We start from the raw sequence: 6,000 nt of genomic DNA, 5'->3' as shown, positions 1-6,000 counted from the left end.
TACCCTACCATAATCTCTTCGTTTGTTCTCCGCTATTAGTGACTTTGGAGTGACTCTTTGTTGCATGTTGAGGGATAGTTTTATGATCCAATTATGTTAGTATTGTTGAGGGAACTTACACTAGCGAAAGTATGAACCCTAGGCCTTATTTCCACACATTGCAATACCATTTACACTCACTTTTATCATTAGTTACCTTGCTGTTTTTGTATTTTCAGATTACAAATACTATTATCTACCATCCATATACCACTTGTATCACCATCTCTTCGCCGAACTAGTGCACCTATACAATTTACCATTGTATTGGGTGTGTTGGGGACACAAGAGACTCTTTGTTATTTGGTTGCAGGGTTGCTTGAGAGAGACCATCTTCATCCTACGCCTCCTACGGATTGATAAACCTTAGGTCATCCACTTGAGGGAAATTTGTACTGTCCTACAAACCTCTGCACTTGGAGGCCCAACAACGTCTACAAGAAGAAGGTTGTGTAGTAGACATCAGTGTGATTGGTGGGTCCATAGACAGATGTTAACTTGAAGCACACATTGATCGACCGGATGTGAACCTTGGCGGAGAGGCAAAAGGCCGAAGTAGAAATGTCGGACACCTCAACAGTATCGTCGTCCCATAGCAAGAGGATGCCACCCCTCGTACCTGTAGCTGGGCGCTGCGCAAAACTTCTCAGCCGGTTACCACCAAGGAAGGCTGCCACATATGTATCAACGTTCTCATGCTTTGTCTCTTGCAAACACACAATTTGGCAAGAGGAGTCAGCAATCGTAGAACTGACTGTAGCTCTTCTAGTCGGCCAGTTCAGCCCACGCACGTTCCAGCTTAGGGTATTTATTGGTTGTGATGTCATTGAGCACAAGGGTAAACACATTGGCCAATCCAGAGTTGACGATGTGAAACAGCTAGCAGCAACAACACGACTAAAATGGAGGGAGATACAAGCCCCACTGGGACACACCCATACTGGAAGTGGTACAACACAAAGCCAAGCCAGGCGCCACTAAACAGACCCAAAGTAAAACCTCCTACAGCCAGTAGGCTAACACACACAACAGGGAAGCGGAGAGCTAACATGACAACTAAAATTGCACTAAGATGACGAACTAGGCAAACTAGTCGCTTCCTACTGTGTTCCCATGCTCTGTTGGGCCACACCTTCCTCTTGGATCAACTCCAGTGTTCCTTCACCGCCGTGCTCGATCAGCGCATCCTCCACGCCATCGACAGCAGCATCGTCAAGGTGGAAGAAATCTCTCATGGCAATGATCACTTCCGGGGCCAGCTGCTCTTTGAACTTGGCTGTGAAATCAGCAAGCGTGGCCTCTATGACGTCCTCTCCATCCCTGGTAATTCCCAAGGACCGGCTGACCAGCTTTTTCGCCACCTTGGCTGCCGGAACCGCAACCCAGGGACCCCCACGCTTCACTTTCTGCAGAGAGAGGCCCGCCTTGTTGGAAATCCTCACTCCAGCAATAGTCTTCCGATGAGCCATAGGAGGCCTGGGAGGGGGGAGTCGGGCATAGCAAGAATGCCCCCTGGCGCCGCACAAAGATAGGCTCCATGGCATGACCAGAGTCGGTTGCAGCAAGGCCTCGAGCATGAGAAGGCGTGCGCTGTAGGGCGCCAGCGCTAGATAGGGGCGGCGTGGGGGATGACTGAAACCCCGGCGGCCTAGAGGGTGACCGCAGAGGCAGCACAAGCGAAGTGGGCGCGCAGAGCTCCAACATGGCCTGGCTGGGCGCAGGGCTCGCAAGACGGGAAGCCGCGGCCTCAGCGTGTTTGGAGACCGGGCTTGGCGGCAGAATGGTTGTCAGAGAGAGCGGAGGGGACGCCGGGGGTCCTTTCATCTTGCGAGCGGCGCCTGGAGGAGCGGGGTGATGTCGGACGCTTCGGGCTGCGCCCACGGACAACCACCAGCTTGAGGGCGCGAGCAGGCGCATCACTGGTCGAGCCCGAGCCCCTGAGAACCAGAGCAACACCAGGCCCCTCCATAGGCGCAGGCGAAGCAGCCTGGCTGTTGCCAGCGTGCCGGCGGCCACCGGAGCGGTCCCTTGAACGGTTCTGGACCTCCCCTTGATGTCGGTCCCGAGCGTTTCGGGAGAGCGAGCGCCGGACCCTGGCACCCCAGCCCTCTCGTGCGCGACCCTCATCACGACCACGCCTGCCGTCACGGTCGCCCTCGTCTTCACGCCTGCCACTGCGTCGTTCCGCACATCCCTGGGTAGGCCCGCGCTCCCTTGGCGTGTACGTGCCGTCCACCTTCTTCCTGTACCAAGTGAACTCGTGGACATCCGGTGGCGGCGGGTTGTCGTCGTCGTCCCCGGCCTTGGAGTGGTCCTCGTGGAGGTCGAGGTGGAAGAGCACGCGGTGACGGAGACCTCAACGTCCGCGGTGGCAGTGACCACGGTCCGGGAGAGTGAGCCATTTGACCTTGGGGATGGCACTGGGGTTGGACGTCCAAGCCCAAAGCGCCATGTCCCTTGTGTCCTCTTTGTGGAGCAAACGAGGCTCGATGTAGTCGAGGGAGCAACCTCGGCCGATGAGGAAGGTGGCGATGTAGTGGTTCCAGCCGTGCAGGGGGACGCCTTCCAAGCAGAGACGGACATGATGGAGTTGGTCTTCGTTGTCAGCATGAGCCTCGGGCCTCCACTCACGCATGAAGATGTGGTGGCCATTGCCACGAAGATCACCACGAGACACGGCGTCGACGCAGTGGTGTTGATGCATGAAGCGCACCAAAAATTGCTCGGGGTAGTGCTTGACAACCTCGACGTCGGCCGGTCTCGCGCCCAGGGCTGTCGCGAGCTCGGCAGCCACCTGGTGGCAGGGGATGTCCTGCCTGGCCCCCTCCAGCCAGGCCACAACACAGTTGGAGGTGAGGACGACTGCCTCCGCTTGTATCTCAGGTGTCGCCGGAACGATGACGAAGTCCTCCTCTGGCCTTAGCGCGGCGTCGCCCATGCGCTGCATCACGGCAGTCGTTGCGTTGGACTGCAGCAGGGGGCTCTGAGCAGAGGTCTCCCAGCCCCGGCCCAGACGGGGCGGAGCCACGCGGTTTGCAAGAGCAGCAGAGGGATGAGGCAGCGGTGGTGGGGGCACACGGAGACTGTCGAGAGAGCTCAGAGGCTTCTAGTTGTTCTTGCAGCCGTGCGATTTGTGCCCATTTTGTAGACAACAGGAGAAGCGGATCGGGTCACGGCAACTCTCAACCCTGTGCCCGCGGTGGAGGCACCGACAGCAACGCCCTTGAAGCCAGCGAGGGATGGGCGCTGGCTTGAATGCTGGAGCGGCCAAAGCCGGGCGGCGCGGGCCATTACGCGACGTGACGAGGTGCCAGCCGCTGGTCACCTCCGCCTCGCGCCCCGCGTCCGGCATTGAAGGCGCGCCAGAAGCAGAGAGGGAGGAGGAAGCCAGCTGCCCCGCCACTCCACAGTTAATGCCAGCGCCAGCCTGCACTTGAATGCGCGGGGATGAGGCGGCGGCGGCGCCATGCCCCGACCCAGCCAGGGCCAGACCCGTAGCCGACGCGTCTGGTTGCGAGTCGGGCACGAACTCCTCGAAGGCGGTGGCTCCAGATCCGCCATGCCCCGCCAGTGTTGAACCTGGATCCGGCGATGCGAAGTGTCAGGGGCTTCCATGCAGCGTGGGGCGGGCAGAGGCAGAGGCGCCATCGGGGCCGCCGACAGTGGGAGGTGGGAGGGGCATGAACCACGACGCGAAGGCGAGGTCGGAGCAAGGCGCGGCCACCGCCGGCGGCGTGTGCGCAGGCGTAGCAAGGAGGAGCGAGGGCGCTCACATCCTGATGTATGGACCCGTCACATGTACTACTCCGTCACGTTGATCGCCGCTCGGTCGTGCGCCCAGGAAGAGAAGCTCAACGTGTCGGTCGCCCCCAACTCCGGCATGCTTCCCATCCAGACCGTGTACACCAACACCGGCTGGGACTCCTACTCCTGGGCCTTCAAGGCAAAGCATAGCGATGTATGCATGTCCATCCACAACATCAGCATCGAGTAGAACCCGCGTGCGGCGACGAGCATTCTCCTCTTCTAGGGTGGATGATCATGTCGGGATCGAAGGTTGTCAAGTACGTCGACGCGCCGCACCACGTCGTTCCGCACGGCACACACGCCATGGAGCTGGTGGCCGGTCTGGAGTGCGTGCTGCTGCAGGAGGTGAGCACCGTGCCTATGCGGTCGTATAGGCTCTCTTTCTTTGTCGACGATGCGGGTAACGGGTGTAGTGGGTCCCTGGTCGTGGGCGCGTACGTAGGGTAGGAGACCCTGAAGGTGTCGTACGAGTCCCAGGGCACGGGTGGGTCCAAGCTCGCCGAGCTCCACTTCACGGCGATCTCCAACCTGATGCGCGTGGTGTCCCAACGCTGGAACCACCACATGACGTCCGAAGCCACACTCTGCGGTCCTATCTTTGACGACATCTCGCTCGTCGCTGCGCACGTGCACACTGCTCGTCGGCTGCTTCTGTAGCTAGCTCACATTTTAGACTGTTGGTGGCTTGCGTGTGTTTATTTTGTATCTGCGGAATGTATCGACTGTCTTTGGAATAAGTAAGGATGACATGAAATAAACTGAAATCGCATCTTTGTATTGTATTACTCGAAAATCAGGACTTGAATGTGCCATTTTAATCCATGTCATTCAAAGCCAAGTGGAACAAATGAATAATTTATTGAACACTATGCAGTTCAAACTGAATTGAAAATAAATTATGACAAATCAGTCATGATCCCTGTTATGTGCAAGAAGTGATTTCCACACAGCTCCTCAATGCTCTCGGATGCAAAGGAGGGAACTTCCCATTCACATATTTAGGGTTAGATCTCAGTGCCAACATAGATTTTATCCTTACTTGCCAACAACTTAGAAGACTGTCTGGGTGCTCAACTATGATTTCATATGATGGAAGGTTTCTTCTAGTTAAGTCAGTTTTTTCATCCCTTGCAATATTCTTCATGAGCACCCTAACACTACATGCTTCCATTATCAGCAAGATAAATAGGTATCTCGGGAATTTCTTATGAAGAAAGTTTGGGCAACAAATTGCTGGACCTACCCTAATTGCCTCAGACAAAGTGTGTAAACCCAAAGATCAGGGGGGTTGGGGATTATAGATGTGCCCCTGCACATACCAAAGCATTGATGATGATGAATATTCAAAAAATTCTCAACAAAGATCCATTGCCCTAGGTGTCTCTAATTTGGGAGAAATACTATTCTGATTCTCTACCTAGATTTATGATGGAAGGGTCAAGTTGGTGGAAAATCATCTAAAACTTCTACAAGAATATAAGGGGAACTCCAATTGCATCAGGAAATGGCAAATCAATCCTCCTCTGGCATGGCTTTTGGTTAGATCAACCACTCAAACACAAGCACCCAGAGATGCAATCCTATGCAAAGGCGGATATTCAATATGTGGATATCTGGAATCAGACTGAAGACCCAACCCAACTCTTCCACACAAGCGTACAATCAATTAACTCAGGTGGAGAGTATTCTTCAGAATCAAAGTAATTCTCAAGTGCATGATAGATGGACATGCAAGGGTTCAAAGAGCAAGTATTCTTCAATCATAATGTACCACCATCTCTGTTCACAGTAGGAGGAACACCAATTTTCAAATGGCTATGGAAGAGTGCTTGTAGACTGAGGCATGTTGTTTTTCTAGATTCTACTCCAATATAGAGTTAATACGAGGAATTTGCTAAAAATAAAACTATTTCACCTGGACTGTTATGATTGTGTGTTTTGCCATGAGTGCATTGAGGAAACTTCTAGGCACCTATTTTGGGATGGTGGCATTGTCCATGGCAGTTGGCACAGTATTTCCGAACCCTCGCTCACTCCGCTCGTGTCTCTTGTGTTGGAAATATGAGCAATTTACCAAATAACTTCGCTAACAGAAATACTAGATAAAGCATGGCTAATATAGCAGAGATAAAGCAAGTCATGCAATCTGACAGA

The sequence above is a fragment of the Triticum aestivum genome, chromosome 2A (genome assembly GCF_018294505.1).
Source record: "Triticum aestivum cultivar Chinese Spring chromosome 2A, IWGSC CS RefSeq v2.1, whole genome shotgun sequence".
Classification (NCBI taxonomy): Eukaryota; Viridiplantae; Streptophyta; class Magnoliopsida; order Poales; family Poaceae; genus Triticum; species Triticum aestivum.
Note: the sequence above shows the minus strand (reverse complement) of the source record.